Raw genomic sequence first — 25965 nt, 5'->3', positions numbered from 1 at the left:
GGGATTGCATGTGTGCACACAACAACATCCATACTCCTGAAGACCCATGCATCGGAAGCTTGTAGACTAGTGATGAGGTGAAGGGGGTATTCGTAGTTCCAGATCTGACTCTGGATGCGTGCCTTCAACTCGACCGCTCTGGGCTTCATCATCTTGGGAAAGTGTAATGGGGCTCCCTTGTATCTCATTGTCCATGTTTGCATGTAATCAACAATAACATGCACTCTTGACAAGATACGTGCTCTCCTAGCACATCACTACTGCCAACTGTTGAGATGGACAACTGGCTTATGCATGGTACCAAACTTGGAATACAATGCGCGCATGACTGTGTCAAGGTACAATACTTCATCCAGTATTGTCTTCTTCAACTCTGCGTGGGAGGATGCTGTAACTAGTTCTCCTCCCTGCTTGACCGTTTGAAACTCCTTAGCCATTCACTCATTCTCAGCTATCAGGAAGCGAACACTTGAGCTAGTGGCTTCGAAATATGCTCTAGTAGCATCGGCCAATGCTGCTGGATGCTTACACACGTTAGACATGATCACTCGTTCCTCAAACTGCGCAGGAGATGTGTGATCTTCCAGAGTCGACACTCTGTGAGATTTCACAACTCTATGTTGGGACTCATCGAATGAGATGTTGTGCATCTCTCCCTCTGGATTGTCTCCAAGGATTTTAGTGTCTCCTTGGTTGCTTGGTACTTGCTCCACTTCTGGATCTGGTGAAGCTGGTGGTTCGACCTCTTGGTGGTGAGGCATGAGGTCAATGTCTTGCTCTAACTCCTGTTGCTCCATGTCCGTATCCATCTGCTCAAGTGCTTGTTCAATCTCTTGAGCAAAGTCCTGCTCTTGCAATGGCTCACCTTGTTTGCTTGGTGCCAGCTTTTCGGATGAGTCGACTATCTGTACGGGTGCAGTTTCATCTGTATGTACATGTTGCATCCCCTACTATACCTGTTCTTGCTGTGCTTCCTATTCCTTCTGGAGTTGCTAATTCAACTCATGCAACTCCTTCTCTGTTTCCTCCATTCTCCATTTTTTCTCTACCTTTTCACATTCCTCTTGTCACGCTGTTGCCTCTTTGCCTAGAGGTTCCAACGTCGCTCTTCTCTCCCGGAAAAGGAACGATCTATTGCAACATAGTTCGTTGATTCACCACTAGCATTTGAAAGAGAAGAAGGGGTTTCACCAAATCAAAAGAAATAACCTTCTAGCCATCCATCTTTGATCCTTCGAACTACCAGGCAGTAAAAGGGAGAGGTGAAATCGCTGGCTCGGGAAACTGGTCATCTACAGATATGCTTTTGCATTTTCTTTATTTACAGCCAACATCTTTTTGGGGTAGGGAAAGATCCCGATACGCTACCCTTTCACCTTTCAATTTACCCATGATAGGGGTTAGCCAGAACATATAAGTCACTTGGCCTCTATTTCCAAAGATGATTTCTACACAAGTGGGTCTACTTGAAACATGGAACTATGTTCCTCCTTCATGCTATCGACAATATTCCTCTTTCCTTTGTTGTGCGCTGCTTTGTTTACCTCTGTTGGTGCTAGTGTTGGTGCTCTCCTGAATGCTTCTTCACGCTACTTCGCTAATCATTCCACAATGATGCCAACCAGTTCATTGGGCCTGGAGAAGTTGTAACAATATCTCCATGGGTCTTCCTCTGCCCAATGACATGCCCTATGGATCCAATGAAACTGTACTCTCACATAGTGATCTTTTACAAAAAATCCGGGTCATACAGATTGTCGCTTCACGTGTCGAATGGATATTTTTTGATCTCCTCTGCTTAGACATTTGCATGCTTGAAATTTCATATCTCGTATAACCCTATCTGCAATGGAAGATCCGGCGAAGGTGCCTTCTTCTTCTAGTGCATCATGGATGACAGTCCTGCCAAGATGTGGTATGATACTTCCTACATGACGAGCTTGTCCAAGGCAAAGTTCGGTAGAACATGCATAGCCTTATCCGCGCTGTACATCTGTATGAAGGTGCCGGACGGTGAGGCATACCAATCTGCTATATCGATCAATGCCTCCATTACTTCCTTCGACATGTAGGGTGGATCCTGTTCAAATATCATCTTGTACACGGGTGTTGGCTTGAGGGGGCCTGACTCAGGTTCGGAGTTAATTAGCCAAACAAATCCCTACACTACTAGCCCTTTCGGCATCATGTCGTGGTGTGCTAACTGAAGTCTCACCCAAAGTAGTATGGGGGGATGCTGGAACCGAGTTTCCGCACCCTGGAGATGTCTGAGGGGTTGATTTAGTCCAATTGTGAATACCTCCGCGCAGGTCACTTCGTGCACTACCTTGACTTGCGAGGCTTTCACTATCTATTATAATCACCTTCGCACAGCCCTAACCAGGTGCTAAGGTGCTTTTGCACTACTAAGGCAACAATCCACTCTATTTCCCCAAGTTACACCACGGATCTTACTTATCTTCTTATAAATGTTAGTTAACTTCATGTAAACAGACACTTTATCTTATATTCACTTAATCAACACAATCATATAAGTTCGTGCACCAGATAAACAGTGAAATTGCAATTTATACCTAATACATTCAAGGTAAAAAATAGGAAAAAGATACACAGAAATAATATGAAACTTCTCTTTATTACTTCTCTAACGGTAACAGACTCAACCTGCCCTATGCACTCAGCCGCAGGGGTCCGCGCACTCAGCTGCGGACTACTAGGCTTCTGCACACTCAGCTGCAGAGCCTTCTCCTACTTTATGACCCAAGACTCGACTCTACACTTAGATAAGACTTAATTCTTCATCCTTCATTCATGACTTCCTTCTATTATTTTCTTTACAATATAGAGCCTCACTCTATTTATACAATCCCATGGTCCACAGACCATGGGTAGATCTATAAAGCCGACATTACATTACAAAAATGATGGCGGAGAACCCTATGACTCATTTACAAGCTCGCACTCCGCACCCACAAAACGCAGAGTCTTTACATTGGATTTAGTCAAAATCTGGGCTTTAAGCCCTAAAACTTCCCTTGGGGGATCCTGCGCCCAACAGGCCCCCAACACAAACATCGTGACTCGCCCTCGAGTCACTTTGTCCGTGCGGAGATCTTCACGCGGAGACCTCCCAACTCTTCATGAACTGCTCCAAGGTTGGCAGCGTACTAAGCGGCTGCCTACTGTACCTCCTGGATGCACTGTTCAGAGACCGTGGTACCTAAACTGCTTCCCTGCATCTGCTCCTACGTTCCCTGCATCTGCGTGAGCTTGGCTTTGATTGAGGTTGTAATGATGAATGCCTCATCAATCCAAGGTTGTACGCATGCCTTCAAAACCGCTTCCTTATGTCGCACCGCATCTACCTGCTCTTTGAGTGCTTTTTCCTGTTGCATCCGCGCGAGCCTCTGTGTAAGGGCCACCATCTACACGGTCCCTTTTATGTCATCGTACTTTTGCTGCAGCTCACGCGCCTCTGTTTCTAAGCTTTGTATGTTTGGGTCCTCCTGCAGAGTGGTGAGGACCTCGAATGATTCTTCAAATAATTTGGTGCAGTCCTTCACTGCACTGTTGATCTCCTCTATTCCCATTGTAATGGCGCTGGCGTGCTGTTCCCTCACCTCTGGTGGAGTTGAAGGCTACACCTTCAACTGCAGCTCAACTATCTGAAGGTTCTCTAGCTGAACCTTAGCCATCTCTTCCTTCGCCTCACACACCCCTACTGCTAGCCTCTGGATGCACGCCTTAGTTGGTGCCTCTGTTGGGATGGACAACTCAGGGACCATTTGGCAGGCTTCTTCAACCACCTGCACAATCTGCCGATTCTATGCCACTACCTCGTCATGCTGCAGGCTCAGTTGTTCCATGTTAATTCACTGTTCGCTCCTCACTTGGAGTGTGTGACATGATCAACAATGGGTGCATCAATAGACAGAGACACACATGCGAAATCATGGATGGAAGGTTCATCAAAGATGTTAGGAAAGAACAGAGGAGGCTCAGATAAAAGGGAGTCATCCTTTGTCGAGTGTTGATGCTCAAGCTCCCAATCATATTGTTCATGAATGACAATGCATGTTGGTTGTGCAACACCAACTCCATAAATGGCTTGATCCTCATTCACAACAAGTGTAGAGTCCAAAATGGAAGAACACAAGACAGTATCAGCCAGAGGATCATCCGAGTACGAAGATGGAGGTTGTGGTACAAAACTCATGTTACAACTCAATGGAATCACAACTAAATCTACGTGAAAATTAAGCGAAGTGATGTTGGGAGGATGTGACAGTTGAACAGATGTGTGTGCCTGTTTTCCCGCATCGCTCTACAGTGGTGGAGCTATTTGATGAGGGGATGGTGGATAGTCACTCGTGACAGCGACCGTATCTATTTGTGATTGCGCAACTCCATCACTGAAGTATGTTGAGCGAGGCTTGGGCTCAAACTTCTTCTTGGGATTGATAGATTTGATAAGAAAATACTCGAATCTGTTAATGAGATACTGGAATTTCATCTGGCTTTTTGGAGCTTGAAACTGCAAAACACGGAAGCGCAGTAAAAAATCATCAGGCGATTCATGAGGGGCCTTCCATTGTTGTAACAATTTTTGGTCAAGATGTTCTGGATCAAAATGATGGAAAGTATCTTCAATGAGATCACATAAATGCTCGAGTGAGTGCACACTGTCAGCCGGTAGGCTGCAACACCACCATAGTGGGGATTCACAAAGTGTGTATGCAAGCAGTAGACTGGCCTGTTCATCAGAACATCCATCTTCCTTGTCAAGCATGGAAAGGAAGTTATGTAAGAACACAGGCCATGCCACTTCACCTTCACCATCATACGTGAATTCAGACAAGAGATCAAAAAACTCCCTCGTGATGTTGAGAGGTTCGGCATGCGAAAAACATCGTGGAGGGGTGAGTGTGACAAAATCCATGATAGATGTGAAAAGGTTAAAAACAGTATGAGAGGACATAGCTTGTTATCTGGACCTCCTTCTAGCACCATAAATGTTCATGGTGCTGGACCCACCAACATGTCAGGGGATCTCCCCGATAAGAAGTCCCAATTAGAAATCAGACTGTTTGGTGTAGGAGTCCCAACAGTGGGTCGAACGATATCGACTTGACCACGGTTTCGCCCAAAGGCAAGTAAGATGTCCCTGTTGGTAGTAAGGGTGTGACAGTTGCAGTAAGTCAAGGAAGGTGCATGAGTGGTTCTAACACACGAACGGTGAGGTGAGTGCACCCCTTGGAAACCTGTGAAAACACCTAGTTAAGAAGGGAACACACGAGCAAAGATGCATCACAACATGTAAGGCAAGTAAGATAGCAATCCAAAGTGATGGTTAAACTAAAAACACATTTCATTAAGATTCATACATACATATATAGAAAATAGCTACACAAGCATACGTAAGCAAACAAATACATATATCATTTAGAGTAAACAAGATAGCTGAAATACAATAAGACATATACATGAAACATGTTGTCTCTGTTATATTAAGAAGTGTAAGTTCCGGTCATACAATACAACCATGACCAACCACTAGTTTTGATAACGGAACATTATAGTCACTGCCTTCTGCACCTCCAAAGAGATATACTAGCTCTGCACAGTGGAGAAGCCAAGGCTCATTACAATACTATCCAAGCTTTCTCTAAGATACTCCTATCGGAAGCTTGGTTGACCAAAATCCTCTATAATGAGTTATGAGGGACTGTATATAGCAAAGGTTTTGGTGACCCTTGACATTCCCCTTGGTGACAGTTCATCTACCCTCATGACTCTTCATCTACTCTATTAATGTTACATCCAACTATTGACACTTGAACTTACACTTGACAAGACATTACATACAATATGCACATGTACCCATGCGAGACAAAATCGGATTGAGAAAGTCATGCAAGACATCACTATGACTTGGAAAACTATGGGAAGGCCAACCCTTCGACATCCTCATGGTGATCAACAGTAACAAACTGATGCCAAGCTGGGTAATTCGTGATGGTGTTCGCGTACTCTAAGGTGAAATATTTTTGTAAGCGAACTCTCACCTCCATAGAACCAGGTACACTGCTCAAGCTTATCTGTCCAACTCGTCTGATAACATGTGCATCATTGTCTTGAGTACAATCAGACCAACAAAATATTGATGTATGGTGTCTGCACTGATCACCAAGTCTGGGTTGGTCGCTATGCACATCAACTCGTCAAAGTACGAGTCAAGCTCCAGTCAGACATGTGCCTTTTTCTTTTCCTGGGTGATTTTCCTAATAGATGGGATCATATGTGCATGGACAACAACATCCATACTCCTGAATACCAGTGCATAGGAAGCTTATAGACTAGTGATGAGCTATGGTAGGTCTTTATAGTTCCTGATCTAACTCCGGATGCGTGCCTTTAGCTCGACCGCTCTGGGCTTCATCATGTTGGGCCAGTGTAATGAGGCTCCCTTGTATCTCATTATCCATGTTTGAATGTAATCAACAACAACATGCACGTTCGACAAGATATGTGCTCTCCTAGCACATCGCTGCTACAATCGTTGAGATGGACAGCTCTCTTATGCATAGTACCAAATTTGGAATACAACGCCTGCATGACTGTGTCAAGGGACAATACTTCATCCAGTTTTGTCTTCTTCAACTCCGCTTAGTGGATGCTGTAATTAGTTCTCCTCCCTACTTGCCCATCTGTAACTCCTTAGCCATTCACTCGTTCTCAGCTATTAGGAAGTGAACACTCAAGTTAGTTTCTTCAGCATATGCTCTGGTAGCATTGACCAAACTACTAGATGCTTGTGCACATCAGACACAATCACTTGTTCCTCAAACTGCGAAGGAGATGTGTGTTTTTTTGGAGTCGACACTTTGCAAGATTGCACAACTCTATGTTGGGACTCATCGAATGAGATGTTGTGCATCTCTCCCTCCGGATTGTCTCCAAGGATTTAGGTGTCTCCTTGGTCGCTTGGACTTGCTCTGCTTTTGGATCTAGTCAAGCTGGTGGGTTGACCTCTTGGTGGTGAGGCATGAGGTCAATATCTTGCTCTAACTCCTATTGCTCCATGTCTGTATCCATCTGCTCAAGTGCATGTTCAATCTCTTGAGAAAAGTCCTTCTCCTATGATGGCTCACCCTGTCTTCTTGGTGCTAGCTATTTGGATGAGTCGACTACTTGTACAGGCACAATTTCATATTTCTGTACATGTTTCACCACCTATTGTACCTATTCTTGATGTGCTTCCTTCTCCTCTTTGCGCAACTCCTGTTCCTTCCAGATTTTCTCCTTTCACTCATGAAACTCCTTCTCTGTTTCCTCCATTCTCCTTTTTTCTATTTGCCTTTATGTGTTCCTCTTGTTGCGCTGTTGGCTCCTCACCTCTATTGCAAAAGCTGCTTTCTGCACAAGTGGGCCTGCTCGGAACTTGTAGCTTTGTTCCTCCCCCATGTTATCAACAATCTTCCTCTTTCCTTTGTTGCGCGCTGGTATTTTTACCTCTGATGCTACTTCTGTTGGTGCTCTCCTAGATGCTGCTTCACTAACCATTCCACAACGATGCTAACTAGTTCATTGGGCCTAGAGAAGTTGTAAAAATATCTCCATGGGTCTTCCTCCACCCAATTACATGCCCCGTGGATCCACTGAAACTGTACTCTCGCACAATGATCTTTTACAAAACAATGCGGGTCATATGGATTGTAGCTTCAAGTGTTGAATGGATATTTCTTGATCTCCTCTGCTTCGACATGTGCATGCTTGAAATTCCATATCTCATATAACCCGATTTGCAATGGAAGAGCGGGCTAAGGTGCCTTCTTCTTCTAGTGTAGCCTGACTGACAGTCCTGCTGAGATGTGGTATGATACTTCCTGCATGACAAGCTTGTCCAAGGAAAGCTTTGGTAGAACATGCGGAGGCTTCTCTACGCTGTACATATGTATGAACGTGTCGGATGGTGAGGCGTAACAATCTGCTATATCGATTAGTGCCTCCATTTCTACCTTCAACATGCAGGGTGGATCTTGTTCAAATATCATCTTGTACACCGAGGTCACAAAATGATCAGACAATGGTGTGATAATTCTTATGAAGCTGCATTCAGACAACATTTTACAATAAGTGTTCACAGAGGTTTCCACCGATGTCCATGTGCACTTCAAGCCCAAGAACTCCTGACGGGCATAGATTGCATCCAAGATGTAAGAAGACATGTATATTTCTACTTTCTGACCTTTGGGCGGCTATCGAGCTCTTGTTACCTATTCCTTCAGCCCGTGAGCCAACATGTTGGACCAGTTGTATGCGTTTCCTTCACTTGCTAGTTGGTCCAACACGATCACCCAACTCTTTGGGATGGTTTTCGTGCTTTTTTGGCCATACAAGTGACATGAAAAGATGACCAAGTATTGATACGCCTTCCGCAATATCTTCATCTCGTAGACCTAGTTGGTGTCATCCTGAATTTGGTCGGCTCCTTCACCCAGTTCTTCAAGATATCCTTGGAGTTGGCATTGCTACTGGGTATGCTGAAGGGTGTCTCCATGGTGATCACGAGCTTCGAAATATGGTACATCTATTCATAATCTTATGCCTTGAATGTAGCAGTTTCCATCCCACTTACACTGCTCAATGTCACCATCTCAGGATCAGTGTGCGAAATGATCCATGTATCATGTTCACGCATGGGAACACGGGATACTTGCATGCAATCCGATATAAGCTGGACTTGTGAATGTTCACATAGACTTTGTGGTCTTTGAGGTCTTCCCCAAATGTGCCTGAAAATGCATCATTGACCTCTTTCCATTTCATCTTGATGTTCTTGTCTACAATCAACTTGGTGTCTTAATAGATCGACAAACTTGTAGACACTCGCTCAACTATTGCTCCAGTTGAACTTTTGTTAGTGTCCTTTAATCCTGCTCTCTTGCAGGCCATTGATCTTGAACTGCTAAGAGACAGACGAACACCTACTAGATATAGAGACATAGCGACATGCATGGTAAGAAATCTACAAACTAAAACAAAAGAAAACTTGAGGAACGACATGCTATATACTTGGGGATTGATTGGCAAGGATTGCGCAATTTTTTTCTGGGATGCTTGGAGACTGGTTGTCGGAACTACACAAAAGGAAGTTCAGACTAATGGGAGTCTAGCTGGCTACTGGAATTGTGCAATGTGCAATCCAGACTGGCATGTTGGCTACTAGGATTACGCAATGTGCAATTTCAGTTGGCAAGGGTTGCAGGCCCATTGATTGCATTATGTAATTTTATGGGCCAGCAGTCCTTACCTCTCAGAATTTCACAATGAAAGACTGGAGGATAGTCACTTGGTAGAAATGCACATTTTCTAAGAGGAAGGCAAACCCTTCCCTCTGAGGATTGCACAATGCTATCTTGGTGAGGGAGAGTCCGGGCCAAGGTTTCCTAGACCCACCGATGGGCAACTAAAATAAAACGTGAATGTGAATGGATGGCGATATTGGGTGTAAGGAGTGAATGATCGTTCACGAAAACAGTGAATGCAAGATTCAGAAAATGGAACAACATGCATGTGTGTAAACCAAGTCACCGAATCGACGACCATTTGTGCAAAACAAAGTCATGCATGCAACAACAGTGAGATGCTAACAAAAACTGAAATGGTGCTAGTACAAGCTACTATGCATGCAAATGAAAACAAGCATTCACAGAAATCAAGCAGACAACAGTCACACAAGCCAAAACAAAAAAGTGACAGAAATGCTGCAAAAGACAAGTTAAGCAGACTTACCCAGAAATAGTTGAGCTAGATGTGTTGAAGACTCTTGGATGTGCAGTCGGATGTCAGAGGTCCAAGATCAATATGAATAAGTGATCTTTGAAGCATCGAATAATGAGTTTGATGCTCATGACATGCATGGCACAAATCTAGGAAAATGCGACACTTGGAGGAAAGATTCTAAAATGATCTTTGCATGTAACCTCCAGTTGCTAAAAAAAGCTCCCTAAAATCTTGGGATGCTTTTTTCATGTTTCTTTTTGCTATTTGTGAAAAATTAGCCCATGCATGCAAGTCAAGTTTTCTCGGTCCCTGGTGGAACCGGTCAACCTGATCACACATGCAACAACCTGCTTGACTGAGGGTAACTTTTGTGCAGTTTCTGGGAGGAAGCTGGGCTGGCTGCGCAGAGAGATTACACAATTTCCGGGCTGAGCAGCTATCTGCTGTCCAGGATTGCGCAATTTTTGTGTTGAGTAGTCCTGCTGGGTCATATTGCGCATTTTTTCCAGGGAAGGTTGATAGGAAGAATTGTGCAATTCCTGAGCCCAACAGGCTGCTAGACATGATTGCGGAATTTATGGAGGGAAGGATGGTTTCCCTCTAGAACTGCACAATTTCTTGAGGGAGTTGCTTAGCCTGCAGCTGGACCAAGTCCGGGGAAGCAACCTGTGAGGGGAATGCAACAAGCTATCATGCATAGGTTGTCATGATGCTAGAAAACCACTGAAGCTTGTGTACTTGACAGTGCAAGACATGCTGCTGATGATGGTTGGTAGGGAGGCTCCAAAATGAAGCTAAGGAAAAATTTTGGAGGGTGGTCGTAGCCGCTACAACACATTCCTTGAAGCTAAATCACACATGATTTTACCCAATGGCTCACTCTTCTCTTCGTTCGTATTTCCAATTGAACCAATGATGGTTTTGCATGCAATTCCTGGGCCAAATTTCATTTTTCCATAAGATCTAGGATGACATAGTTGTAGTTAGAACCGAAGTCAATTAAAATGGAAATAAATTTATCACACAACTTACCTTCCATCTCGATGATGGATCCTTGGTGGTCTTCCGGGAGATTGTCCACTGCTACGTAAATTCTGGGAAAATTATGAGTTACATCACCCACTGTGCGAGCTTCTCATGCATTTTAAATCTTTGGCTCAATGTTTTTCTGATATGGGAAGTCCTTTTTCCTGTGATTTTCACCACACGTCCAACATTTCACTTGTTCTTGAAATTCAGATTTCTGCTGCTTTGTTGCAGGATGATTTGTCTATCCCTTAGCAACTTGTTTGATTCTTTGTTGGAAACGATTTATAGAAAATAAGTTCTTACATTAATTAGATTTGTGGATTTCTTGGGCCATTTCCTTTTATGTCTAGCATTGTCCTTGGTGTTATATGAAATATACGACTGCAAACAGAAGTATCTTCCCTAGTCCTACTGGACTGACATAGAACAACAGAAAGACAAAGAAGTTGATGTTTTCATTAAAGTAAATAGATAACGAGATGAAGCCTACCTAGAATCCTTCGTATGTTGTGATCCTTCCTTGGCTTGTATGCTCCAATCCCACCTTTGATCACTATAATTACAACCTGCACAATCAGAAAACACAAGCAAAAGATCTATGGATTCTATGTAGCATCATCTAATCCATTTATTCAATAGATCAATATGGTATTGAAATAAATGAAATCATAACATCATATGTATGAAAACAAATAACTATTTGCATTGATAGAAATGGAGTGAGTTACAACAAAAAATGGGTGTTGATCTTGTAGAAGAGCTCCTCCAACTTGACTCATCCTTTCCTTGCCCCAAAGTGCACCTCTAGTCACCCTAATGCATGGAATAATGTCTCTCACAGTAGAAGCATAAGGGTAGATTCAATCTCCAAAGGAAAACAACAACTAACCAAGTGCTTGTGGAATGATGTAAATATATGGGAAGTATAGGTAGTTCATGAATTCTTATCCATTTACCAATCTAGGCTTGAGATCCACTCTTTATGGGAGGATGAACTCAAGGAATAAGGTACGAAAACTCCAAGGTAGGATAGGATAGTATTCAAGAATTTTTCCATGGTAAGTAGTTACAACAGATCCTGGAAGATTTTGGAAGAGGAATCTTTGAGATTCTTTTTTGTTTTCCCAAATTTCTAGAATCAACGTACCCTCAAGACTGAGAAACTTGTAGGTGATCAACGCAGGCCCAAGTAGGAAAACTTGGTAGTCAACGCTGGTCAATGAGGGTCCAGGGTTCATTGGGCCTAAAAATGATTGAAATGACGAAGTTTCAGGCAGAAACTCAAGGATGTGAGAGAGGCATACTTAGGGCTTTGTGTAGGGAGGATGACAAAGTGTTCAAAGGATGTGAATGGTCCTGTTTGAAGGACTATTGACCAGATGTGACAAAATGGCCTATAACAGATTGCATAGTAAAGTGAAAAGTTAGAAATGACAACCAAATACTGAAGTGCTTTACTTTGTGACAAGTTAGGATCAAGAACAACTGACGATATCATCATCTGTTACAATACATTTACATCATGACATCTTTTCTGAGGGAGGCATACCCATACTCAACACATAAGTTAACTTTACATGTACAATGATCAAAAGAAACGTCCACAATAGATAAATGGTGGAATCATGACTGGATCAATGTCTATATGATCATAGCCAAGATGAAATCGTAGGTCGGATGGATGAAACTAGATCCGGGGTCTTCTATCTCGTTCACATGACTAACCAATGTATGAGTCTAACCATGTGAATTAATGAGCCAAGGTTGAACATAATAGACACCATATGATTACCGGGAAATGGTCTAAGTCATTAAAATACGTGAGAGAAACCAATGATGATGTTAATGGCTCTCAAGGTACTATAGTACAATCTGTATGGTGTGAATAAACGAGTTGATGTCGAACACCACACATAAGCTTTCTTTTGAAGGCCAATGATGAAAAATTGTTGCCTTGAGCAAGAAACTTTACATTGATGTATGCAAGCACCAATATGCGAAGGGATGTTCCTAAGTCAACTTCCTGTATAATGAGCCGGTGTCGATAGGAAGTGACCCGTCGTAGGAGGGCCTTGATGTATCCCCCATCAATGACACAAAATGGGTATATTATTTGAGACAAAATGATCAGAATGATGCTGATACAGAACTAGATCAGGAAAGGTAGACATGAAATGAAGGCTTAAGAGTATTGTGGCAGATATTGACTGAATGACTTCTCTTCAACAAAGTAGTGACATTGAATGGAATTGGCAGCATTGACCCAAAACCGAAAACAAAGGCTTTGAAATGGTATGATAAGCGAAAATACAAGTGAAAATACAAGAAGATTTCCCAACCCAACAACCACAAATATGAAGTCAAAGAGTGTCGTGTTTAAGAGTGACTCGCTACCATTAATAAATGGAGTACCATGTTTTCCCAATTTCCCCAACCATACTGGTCAGTATCTCTTTATTTTTTAACAAGCTTGAGGAGGATAAAATATGCTTGATTTGTAAGTTCATCCTTCCAATGAATCCATATAAGAATATTTAACGAACCCATAGATGGAGTGGTTTCGTCCCATCATGAACAACGAGTCCATCGTTATTTGATGTTTCTACAAGTCTAACGAAGGTGAAAACTTGACATATTTTTAATGTTTAGAGAATTTGAAAAAGAGGCAAAATAGAAAACTCTAGATGTTCCTTTTCATAGATAGTCCCTTAGGTCTATAAAGGCAGAAAATAATACCCAAGAGAACCTCTTAGCCATGCTCGACTAAGGTACTCATTTTTTGTAAGTAGTATATCTCAATTATGAAAAGGGTTAAACTTACACTGAGTAGGCATCTTTTCATTTACTTGTATGAGTTCAAAAATACAGGTGCTCGAAAATCTTTTCATATTTTGGGAGTCTGAAAAGAGCTGAAAGAGGAATAATCCTAGAGGAATGAGTGGTATAAAAGGATAACAACTAGTTCAGGTCATGATGGAACTACTCAAAACATGCAGAGGTTAAGAGGTTGGCTAATAAGACCACTCAGCGCAACGGTTCCTCAGGAAAGGGCAAAATAACTAAGTGAAAGTGTATGATCGACCAAGCATATGGCGATGATGGAATGAGAAAACCAAGGCTCATATGGGAGAAACATGCTGATAAAAATGGAAATCACAAGAGGTAGGATGAGAATGGTTTGATTTTTACACTAGGTTGAAACATAGGAAATTATGCTTGAAATTAGTTTGCATGCCCCCAACATAATGGCTCAATTCGAGGTACATGCCCACCAAGCTTCATTTAATTCAACTAAGTAGACTACTGGTTGCTAACAAGTGGATGGAATGAAGGTTCATTGATGAGATCAAGTGAAATACTCGACTAGGAATTTACGAGATCTAATCAAAGACTCAAATTAGAAGGGGATCTGTTTCATTTTTTAACGAGCTTGACACAGGAAAAGAACTATGCTCAATGGACCTTGTTTCCTTTTTTTAATGAGATTAACACAAGAAAAGGAACTCTGCTCTGAGAACCTTGTTTAATTTTTTAAGGATCTTGACATAAGAAAAATAACTCTTCTCGAACACCTTATTTCATTTTTATGGAGCTTGAAACAAGAAAAGGAACTCTGCTCCGACATCTTGATTCATTTTTAGCAAGCTTGACACAAGAAAAGGAACTTTGCTCTGAATAACCTTGATTAATTTTTTAACGAGCTTGACACAAGACAAGGAACTCTACTCCAAAACTATATCATGGCCTTCAAGAGACCATGGATTCTAAGAGGTTCTAATTAGATGGAAGAACAACACTCTGGAAAGGATAATTATCAAAGGATCTGATGGAAAGATCAGGTTCTAGTTCCCCCAATACATGATGCACCATATCACCTACTAGACTTAGGTTGAGAGACGATGAGCAGAAAATGAAAGGCTCATATTCATCAGTAGGTACGCAAATGGGATAGGTTGCCACATAATTAACCTATGGTGGGGAAGATACCACTTGCACATTTGGTATGCTTAGGGAAGTAAGAATATTGGCAGTCAAATTAGGAACAAAAAATGAAAGTTGATTGATAGTAATAATCCTTCCATCATGCGGGAACCACATCACTCGAAAGAGTGTGGACACAACAATGTTTATATCATAAACATAGTCTTGCCCAAGGATAAAATTGAAGTCCAAAGGGCCCATGACAACCATAACATCAATACATATAGTTTTTCCTCCCAAGGTAACATGAAACTGAGGAAGGACCTCCAAGGGTTGACTAGTTCTTCAGTTAAAATCTAACATATTCAGAGTGACAAACATAAGCTGTGGGGAACCCAAAGATTTCTAAACAGTGGAGGATAAAATACTAACAAAATCTCCCTCATATATAACATTGTGATGGATATTCTTATTATAAGCCTTTACCATGATCTTAAAAGGCATGTAAGAAGGGAGACAAGGTTCTGTTAATTGACTCCAATCAAAGTCAATGGCCAGTTTTATTGGAGGGGTTTTCATAGGAACAAGAGAAATGCCCCCTTGTCTGGTAGAATCAGAATAAACAAGAAGAACTTGAGCAATATGATCCTCACTCTCTACGAGAAAAGTATGGTTGAATGGAATCAGAATCAATTCAACCATTTTCTTAACCAATGGTTGGTCAGAAACGAACTCATGGGATTCACACTCAGAGAGAGTGGGATTATGATCAATCATTTCATCAACTAGTGGAGGATTGGGAGAAATCTTCTGGTAACTGGCTTAAGAGGAGGTTTAGAATCTGTAAGGTTTTCCAACACTTTTGAGGCTTCATCCATACAAGGAAAAATGTGAATAGGATGATTCCCTTCACATAACTGAAAGAGAAACTTAACTTTACCCTTTTTCCCATAGAATTTACTATCACTAGTTGAGGGTTTATTACCAACATGATCTCGAGAAGTTGATGAAAAAGGCCGATGTGAGCCTATGGACCAAACTTCTAATACCTTGGGAATACCAGAACAATCTCTAAGAAGATGGTCACCCTTACATAACTTGAAAGGGAATTTAATTTTGCAGGGATGATTGGAATAGTTTTCCATACTAGTTGCAACCGTAACAATGGTTGCTTGGTTCCCCCCCTACTTATTTTCCTTCTTCTTCTTCGTCCTCTTCATCTTCTTCTTAGCTTCCTTGTTACTAGAATTGAGAATTTCACCAGGCGAGGAGGAAGAAAGGGATGAAGAAACAACAGGTGAAGAAGGAAAATGGTAAACTTTAGGATCAACTTGAGGTTGATATGGTTTAGGTGGAGGAGAACTTGGTTGAGAAGAAGTTTGGAAATTCAAAATAATATGGGTTGAAAACAACCAAACTGGAAAGCCAATGGTAAATCTGGGAAGGGACAATGTTGCCATATAAGGAGCACCAATATTTCCAAAACGAGGAAAAGGACTTGGATTCCCATCAGAGGGGTTTTCTTGATTGGTGGACTCAGGAACCATTGCCATTAGTCTCAACCTAATATATAGTAAGGAGTTTTTCCATGAAGAGGATGCTATTTCACGGTCAATTAATTAATTTTAGAAACTAAAGACACAAAAATAAAACAAAGGGGTAACTAGAAAAAGGGTTTACCAAGTAACCGTGAACTGCAATATACACCTTGGTGAACCAAGGACTTAACGTACATGTAGGAAATCTCCCTGAATGTTGTGCTCATTGTATCATGGTATATACTTGGTGGTACATGTAAGTGCAGTCCATAGTAGTGCACTCTAATGTGTAAATGTTTGATTGGAGCATTACCATATACTTTTCATGCATAGAGCACCATTCGATATACTCGAAGGTACGTGGAAAATGATCCCATGCACTTACGTATGTGGAATGATATATCACCCCAAAAATACACCGTTGGAAAACAATGACAACCCCTATGTTTAACGATGCCAGAACACGTCTCTAGCCTAGACCTATAAGTGTTTGCATTAATGTTACAAATGCTCCTTAGGTTGATTCAATGAATTTTAATGTTTATCTTCAATTAAGTTTCATTTTTTCAGCTCACTCTGAATTTCACCTGAATATCCTAAAATGCAAACTAGCATGAGGATGAAATCTTCCTCATTCATTGAAAATCTATCTAAGGAAGGGAAGTAACAAAGAGTATGCAACAAACAATATGTGACAAACAATGTGCAAAGTACAATTCCCTTTTAATGCAATTGTTCCAATATTGGTGCACACACAAAACCCTAAATTCCAATGCAAAGTTTTTTACCACTTCTACTGTAGATATCCTTCTCTATCCAACAACCTAGGGCTGATGTAATATACTCACCTTAACCTCCTTCCTTTTTCCTTCAAGGATTAGTATTGAGCTTACACAAATATTCAACCTTATTATAACTTCCAAATCCCTTCTTGTCAACTGATCTAGGGCTACTAAGACTATCCACTTGCTTCGCTCCTTATATCTTAGGATGACTTTCTAACAGTCACAAGAAACTATTTTTATAGATCCTATAGAAATACCCTCCAACCTAGAAAACTTCCTCTATAGACCATGCACCCTTGCAACCCTATTTTCTGCCTTGGATCTGAGCACAAAAATTGAGGTGATTTTCCCTTTGGTTAGGGCTTCTAGACTTCCCTAGCCTGGACTATTAATCCTCCTCAAAAAATGCCTAAAATTTCTCCAATTCATTGCGCTGGCACCTTAACCAATGCGACCTTCACTTAGTTGTCTATTTGAATCTTCAACCCTCCAAATTAGCGATCTAAACCCTTATTCAAATGCCACAACAAAGATTGACTACATGCAATGGATCAGACCTCTATGGCTCACTAAATTAGAGATAATTTTCTAAAAAGTATGCCCAGCTTCTCCTCCAATACTCAACTCCTACTCCAGTTGATAGGCTCTCAAATATTCGGTTGCTTTTCTCTTTACATGTGCCAAACCAAACCAAACCAAAGACAAGAAACCTATCCTCTCTTCTGCTCCTATTCATCTTGACAATCTGAGGTGTGTAAGGCCTCTCTTGAGGAATACTTTCACTTGTTGGATTTCTAATAAGGTCTCTCCACTCTTTTATTTATATGAGTTCATATGGAAACCAATAGCCTATCCTTGGGCCTACCTTAACTCAAGTATACCTACCTTTAGTTCCATGTTTTCCCACCCATACAAATAAAATTTAATATCTCTCAAACTAGACCTCCTCTTTTGGTTATCTTTGGGCCCCCTAGTTCCTTTTCGGGTTCCCTACAATCTCCAAAATTCAAACCAACAAAATTTAACAACTTATTGGTACTTTTAGTGCAAAAGCCCCACCTTGGGTTCTAAGCCCACAAATCAGTTTCGTGGTGCTTATTCCTCCAAAATCCCAAACCCTAGGGCTTGGAGTACATCCCATGCTACAAATCTCAACAAATCACATTTCAAGGCCATAGACATGCACATAGATAATGTGACCTAGCCTACAATGAGAACATGCAACCTATCCTTAGGTCACATCTCTCATCTTCGACCTATCTCCAGGTCACAAAATCACAATTTTGAACTTCAACAATCCAACCAAAAAGTGTGATCTGTGTTGAACTGTGACTGTGCGACCTCTCCGTAAATCACATTTCATTATTGCGACCTCCCCTGTGTTAACACTCATAAAATGCGACTACTAGCCCTAGACCCTTGACTTGCATAGTAATCTACATTGGAATGCCAAAACACATTCTATACTTTCAATCAACTCCTCACTATGACATAACATAGATATCAGTTAAAAACGGGTGGAATTTTACACTTATAGAGTAATTTTTGTGGAGAGTATAATATTAATGAATGTGGCTTACAAAATCACACTTTAGGAGGCATTGCTGAATATAATATGAATGGGAAGACATATCAGTGTGTTTCGCAATGAGATGTACATATTTGGTGTCATTGGACGTGGTTCAAGTAGTGTTGTCCAACATGCCATTCATATACCAACTCATTGAATCTTTATTGCTGAAGAAAATAAATTCTTTTGAGAAGAAAAAATGGTACTAGCTATTAAATGAGATTCAAACACTATGTGAGGCACCACATGTGAATGGCTTAGTGGAGTTTCATGGAGCATTTTACACTCCTAGATCTAGATAATTCAACATCTCTATAGAAAACATAGATGTAGGCTCACTTATAGATCTTGTACAATAAAATAAGTGCATTCCTAAGTTAATTATTTTAGTCATTACACATGAAATTTTACATGGATTAAACTTTCAATACACTGCTCGAGGCAACAAGTGCATACAAAAATAAAACCTGCTAAATCTTCTTATAAATATTAACAAAGAGCCAAATTATATATTTTGGCATTAGTGTTAGTTTGGAGAACACTCTTGCAAGGTGTGGTATATCTGTTGGGACTATCACATAAATGTCACCAAAAAGAATTGGTAATGAATATTATTCATTCCCAACATATAACTGAAGCCTAGGATTTTCCATTTTTGAATGTGGAACAAGAGAGTTCTCCTATAATGCAAGCAAGGGTCTTGTGAATCTCATGCTACAGGTGATATATGATCCACATCCCTCACCTTTACGAGATTTCCTTCAGAGGAGATTTTCTCATTTGTCGATGTCTATCTATAGGAGGACCCAACTGTAAGGCCTACAATAGAACAACTCTTATCACATCCCTTTATTAAAAAATATATGAAAATGTAGAAGTTGATCTTTCAACATACGTAGTTGGAGCAAGCGATATCATTTATACTCTATTGTGAATACATAGAATGTTGGTCGGTAATATCCCTAATGAGGGGCTTGCTCATGTAGTTGAAAGTCTTCATCATGCTAGTGAATCACTAATATTCCATTGAATATTTGCTCACTATATTATTAGAGATTGATGGACTAATACCTCCAAACAGATAAATGCATCACTGAATTTTGTGTTTCAACCTTCATAAAGATGGAGAATATCCTTTGCATATTTTTATGAGTCTATAGTTAGTTTGGAGCATGAGGTGCTTGATGGCTCTTGCAATAGAGTGGGAATGACTTCTCATTATATTCTTGATCTAATGGGAAGAAATTCAAGGGGTGCAAATTATATAGGTTCAGGATCATGCCATTGTGTCGTGAGTCATGCTGATTTAGTAAAGAAGATAAGGGTATATCTTGTTGATATTGTCCTTCCCAAGTTTGTGCAGGATCTCAGTAATATGGATATCTTTCATTTAATTGAGGCACTACATGCTTATAGTATCGATATGCGCCACATTGTTCAAGTTGTGAATATGGCAAGTAATTTGCTGCACTTTCTGGATTTCTATATTGGTTGTTGGAGGAGAAAGTTGTAAGAGTATAATGGCGGATATGAGTATTAGAAAGGGGCTTCTTCTGAAACACGTTTAAGGAAGATCTTACACAAGATATACAAACAATAACAACACTATGGTGCAAAAAGGGACTATATAAAGGTCCACATTAGTGTATTTCTTTCAATTGGTTGATTTTTTTTTTTAATGTTATTGTTTGTTTCAAAGTATGTATGACCACTATTATTTGTTTGCAGGTAGAAGAAAGGGAACATAATGTTGATTGCATTGAGGAAGCTAGTGTAGAAATCATGGTGTGGATTTGCAACTGCTCATGAAGTTTTAATCAAAGTCACAAGACAAAAACCTACTCTACTGCTTTGCATAATTCAATTCACAATTTAGAACAAAAATATTAGACATGCAATAATAAATAACATACATGCACACAGTGTTTTATTTATGGGGAAAGCAATATTCTAAGAAACTCAATGACTTCTTGCATTATTATGATGAATAGTGATCCAAGTCCGGGTGTGAAGAAGGACCCTTCCAAGACCTTTTACTTTCATGATGTGTTAAATTGCATTTTAAAAGAACATTAATGAATACATCTGCATGCTGTAAAGAAGAGGAACATAACAATCATCAACACATGAAAACATAAGCGTTGATAACGCAGTTCGTCTAGGAGGGACTACCTCTCTGGGCCCCGGTGTCAAGATGGTGTAGGCCACTGCATTAAGTGATGTCAATAAAGGTGATTTACACAAACGATGATGTTGCGATCATACAAAGAAAAATTCCCTCACACAGGAGTGGCTCTGAGAGATGTTCCACAACTGGAACTCTCAATCAAAAGACTCCTATCAGTATGACACAAAAACATGCATGGTGAGCATCCCGCCAACATGGCACAAAAGGGATCTCAATGCAAAGTACATGCATGACGACAAGAAGAGTATCCCAACAATAGACAACAAGGGATCTCAAAGCATAACATGATAAGTTATGACAACAAGTACATCACATAAAGGATTCTGCATGAAATCAAGCAAGGAATCATGACAACATGTAATAAACAAGATCCTGCATCAAAATCAATCAAGGATCTGTGTAGCATAATGCATAAAGAAGAAGTACATGAACACTGCATATACCTCACAACCAAGGGCCATTTGAAGAAGTGGATGTCACATTGCTGAAGCTGCTCAGACCATCGATCTCAAGGCATTGATCGTATGAAGATGACTGCTCGCAAATGAATGTGGACATCTGCACTGGCACTTAGAAAAGTGAAGAGAAGAAGAAATGAGAGAATAATAAATATTAAGACACCATCAAATTTGTGGCATCGAGTAGTGCTAAATTGACTGTCCAAAATCCGAATTCTGAGAAGTTGAGAATTCTGGGCTCAAGGAATCTTTTAGATTCCCCCGGGATTCCTCAAAGATTCTACTCCATGGATGGACTAGAAATCTGCAACTCAGATGGCAAATCTGATCTCTCCATTGCGATCCCTATGGAAAACCATGAAAAACAAGTATAAGCTTGGCTATATTCTGAAATAGCAAAATTTTTACCTCCTTGGGAAAATTTCAAGGCTCATGGTTCCACTCCCTGTTTTTGCTGAAATCATGGTTCCACGTGCATTCTGAAAATGACCAAAAAATGCAGAACTTTGATGAAGAAACGGACAACACCACTGTGTTCGTGATGACGAGAGGTGTAAAATCCATATAAAATATGTCAATTTCTGACAAAGTGAAAATTTTGCCCTCTTGCAAAATTCATGGTTCCTGCATTAAAATATTAATTAACTATCTCAAAAAGCATGCCCACCTTCTGCCTCGAAATCTTTGCCCTATAGTCTCTCTCATATGTCTCAAACTGCATGCACTGGCAAAAATGACTATTTAAATTAATTTCCCTGCGGATTAACCAATGTGATTCAGTTAGCGCATTGGTAAAATGGGCAAATGGTTATGGAGAGGTCGGGGGATAAAATCTCGCCCCTCTATATATATATTTTTATAACCACAAATGTATTTGAAATGGGGGTCGGGTCCACATTGGGTGGCCCGCCCCTTAAAACTCGCACTAACAAAATTATCGGCACACTAAATATCGATGATCGGCCTTTAGAATCAGCGCTTATGTATCAGTGTGTTTAAGGTATCGACGATCGGCGCTGTTATCGCATATGTATCGGCGCGATATATGGTGGTTTCGCCAATATATATATCAGCGATATATGAAGGGTTGGGGTGATAGGGTGTGGGCCAGGTCCACTGTCGGTGGCCTGCCCACCCCGATATACGATGTTTTAACAATATATGGTTATGATATATATATGCGGAGGGTTGTGCAGAAGGGTTCGGTGGGGGTTATGGTGCCAATCCCGAAACCATATATTGACTTGTTTTTGGTTGCGATTGTGATTAGGTTGGCGGGCGTTATGGCCGTAGGCCTTGAAATATATATGCGATTTGTTTTAAAGGGTTGGGGTCATTAGGCCGACGGGGAGTTATGGCCAGTGACCTTATAATAAATATAATTTGTTATGAAATTTTTGGGGTGGCGGGGGTGGTGGCTTACCACCTCATAACAAATTATATTTGATTTTTATAAGGAAGGGGTGTCCTGAAACTTCTAGAAAATAAGGGTCATTGGGAAAATTAACAAGGCAACAATTTCGACCAATTTCGGGAGCTAGGTTCATGCCTCGGGGTCAGTGAAATTGTAGGACACTTAAACTTGGCCCATAGCCCAACTTTGACCAAACTTTGACTGACCCGTTCTCCCTCATACGAGCTCAGTTTGATGAACTGTTCACACCTCCACGATCAGGATGACGAGATCTATGCTCTGGTCCTAGTTTGAAGTCATTCTAAGCACTTTGAGTTTTGAGTGTTCATAAGCCTTCTTTGTCCTGTTTCTCTCTCTGGAGCCACCTGGATCAATCCTCCCCACTGAGGAGCTTTTGGTCCTCCAAAAGCATGAAAAATAATCTACAACTTTCTCTGTACCCTGTCTGCATCAAAAGCGTCCTGAAAAAATCTCGCTTCCATCTCCTTCACCTTTGTTCTTCAGAGCTTTAAGCGACGAGCCGACACCTGCTACCTCTGCAACCTGTAGTACATTGTTTGCAAATTACATGATTGAATGACATGACCAACTAATGACCCAAACGTCCAACACTTGCCATGAGTTTATAACACATACTTGGTGGTCATGTTTACAACAAGATGGATGCAATACCCCAGCTATGACAACCAGGCCAACATATCATTGTTGCTTCAAAAAAGTGATGGAAAACACATCATCACTGCAACACATGATTTACATACATAAGGCTAGACACTATTGTTTCAACAAGTGATGGAAACATAACATCGCTTTCAGAGTGTAAAATACAACTCAAAACATGACCAAACATCATTGTTGCTGAACAAGTGATGGAAAACACATCATCACTTTTACACTTTAAAATGAAACAAATGATTTACAAAAGAATGACCATGAAATGACAACATGTTTAGAAACCATTTTTCACTTATCAATATGAATGGGTCACCTCCTTGAGGTGGTTTTTCTTGTTGAACAACTGCTCTTCTTGGTTCACGCACCAACGCTTTATATTTAAGGCGCTGCTTTGGATGGAGCCTCTAACAAGTCGCTCTTTGATGGCCGTTTCTGTCACAATGACTGTAGTAGGTCTTCTTCCTCCATATCTGCTAAACCTGTTTTTTTTTCATGCTGTTGAGAGGGTCTTTCACGCCTCATCCTTTTGAGTGCTGCCATCCTTTTCCAACACTTAGGAAATGTATGGTTATTTAATCCACAAAAGGTGCATGTTTTTCGATGCCATGTTTTATGTTCATTATTATCAACATGATTACAATCGAAATGAACATTCAAAGATCAAAAGTGGTTATACCTTCCCTTGCTGTTTTTGATGCCAATATGGTGATGAGAGCTTGCCTTAGCTCTCTCCCTACAATGGGAACTGTCATGGGATGATGGGAATGTGTTCCCATCATCCTCTTTCCTCGACGATTTCATCGATGTCTCAGACGACTTTGACACCTTCGAGCACTCTCCTTTAGTGTATCTCGAGCCTAAAAATCAATGTTCACGCGCAACCTCCAAAGGTTGATTTATGCCTTGGTTATTAACACCATGTTCTTATTTCTCCTCATGCCTCATCCTTGTAAGGAGCCTCATGTTTGTCCCTGTAATTGGGATCTCCAAATCTCCAACAGACATCATACTATGAGAAGATGAAACTGAAAGGAAATCAACATCTTTTACATCCTCTTTCGATTTGGAAAGAACTGATGAGGGTTTCTCATCATCCGTTGTTGGTGGTTCGCTAACTGTCTCAGCACATTCCCCAACTTCCTTTCTAACATACCCAAGTCTTGCTTGATGGGGCAATTCCTCTACTTTGATGGGGTTGACAATGCCTTAGCCATTAACGCCCAAGCCTTTTCCTTCATACCCCATTCTCTTCAACAGTTTGGAGCCAATTCCTATGGTATGATTTTCAAAAACAACGAAATCATCATCAGGAAACATACATGAAGATGGAGAACTAATTTTTACCTCACATGGGTCATGCTGCAACTTTTCCAAGGCCTCATCCTTTGTTCGCAGCTGTCGTAGTAAACTTTGTTTTTCCTCTTTCTCTTCATGTAGACACATCTTCAACTCATCATTTTCTGTTTGAAGATTTTTTTTGTTTTGCTTCAGTTCTTCCATGGCCTCTTCTGTGGCTTGCAACTAAAGCTGAAATCGCTCCTTTTCCTCTGTCTCTTTCTGTAGAGTTTCATACACAATTTCCACTCTTTTGGAAATGTTTCCCATGGTCTCATACATCGCTCTTTCATCCTCTGTCATTGTTCACATTGCAATTCACATCAACGCAAAGACCGCTCTGATACCACTTGATCCAGGTCCGGGTGTGAAGAAGGACCCTTTCAAGACCTTTTACTTTCATGATGTGTTAAATTGAATTTTAAAAGAACATTAATGAATACATCTGCATGCTGTAAAGAAGAGGAACATAACAATCATCAACACATGAAAACATAAGCATTGATAACGGAGTTCGTCCAGGAGGGACTATGTGTCCGGGCCTTGGTGTCAAGATGGTGTAGGCCGCTACATTAAGTGATGTTAATAAAGGTGATGTACACAAACGATGATGTCGTGATCATACAAGGAAAAATGCCCTCACGTAGGAGTGGCTCTAAGAGATGTTCCACAACTGGAACTCTCAATCAAAAGACTCCTATCAATATGACACAAAAACATGCATGGTGAGCATCTCGCCAACATGGCACAAAAGGGATCTCAATGCAAAGTACATGCATGACGATAAAAAGAGTATCCCAACAACATACAACAAGGGATCTCAAAGCATAACATGATAAGTTATGACAACAAGTACATCACATAAAATATTCCGCATGAAATCAAGCAAGGAATCATGACAACATGTAATAAACAAGATCTTGCATCAACATCAATCAAGGATCTATGCAACATAATGCATAAAGAAGAAGTACATGAACACTACATATACCTCACAACCAAGGGCCATCCGGAGAAGTGGATGTCACACTGCTGAAGCTACTCAGACCATCGATCTCAAGGCATTGATCGTATGAAGATGACTACCCACACATGAATGTGGACATCTACATTGGCACTTTGAAAAGTGAAGAGAAGAAGAAATGAGAGAATAAGAAATCTGAAGACACCATCAGATTTGTGGCATCGAGTAGTGCTGAATTGACTGTCCAAAATCCAAATTCTGAGAAGTTGAGAATTCTGGGCTCAAGGAATCTTTTAGATTCC

General features: G+C 40.7%; 1 pseudogene; it reads left to right on the top strand.

Moving 5' to 3' along the window:
• Positions 1-19659, top strand: part of LOC149239256 (mitogen-activated protein kinase kinase 3 pseudogene) — a 93783-nt pseudogene extending 74124 nt beyond the window's left edge.
• The last annotated feature ends 6306 nt before the right edge of the window (positions 19660-25965 follow it).

The sequence above is a fragment of the Pinus tabuliformis genome, chromosome 8 (assembly GCF_031772625.1).
Source record: "Pinus tabuliformis cultivar Carrire ecotype Pingquan chromosome 8, CPIR1, whole genome shotgun sequence".
NCBI lineage: Eukaryota > Viridiplantae > Streptophyta > Pinopsida > Pinales > Pinaceae > Pinus > Pinus tabuliformis.
This window is presented reverse-complemented; position numbering and strand designations above follow the sequence as displayed.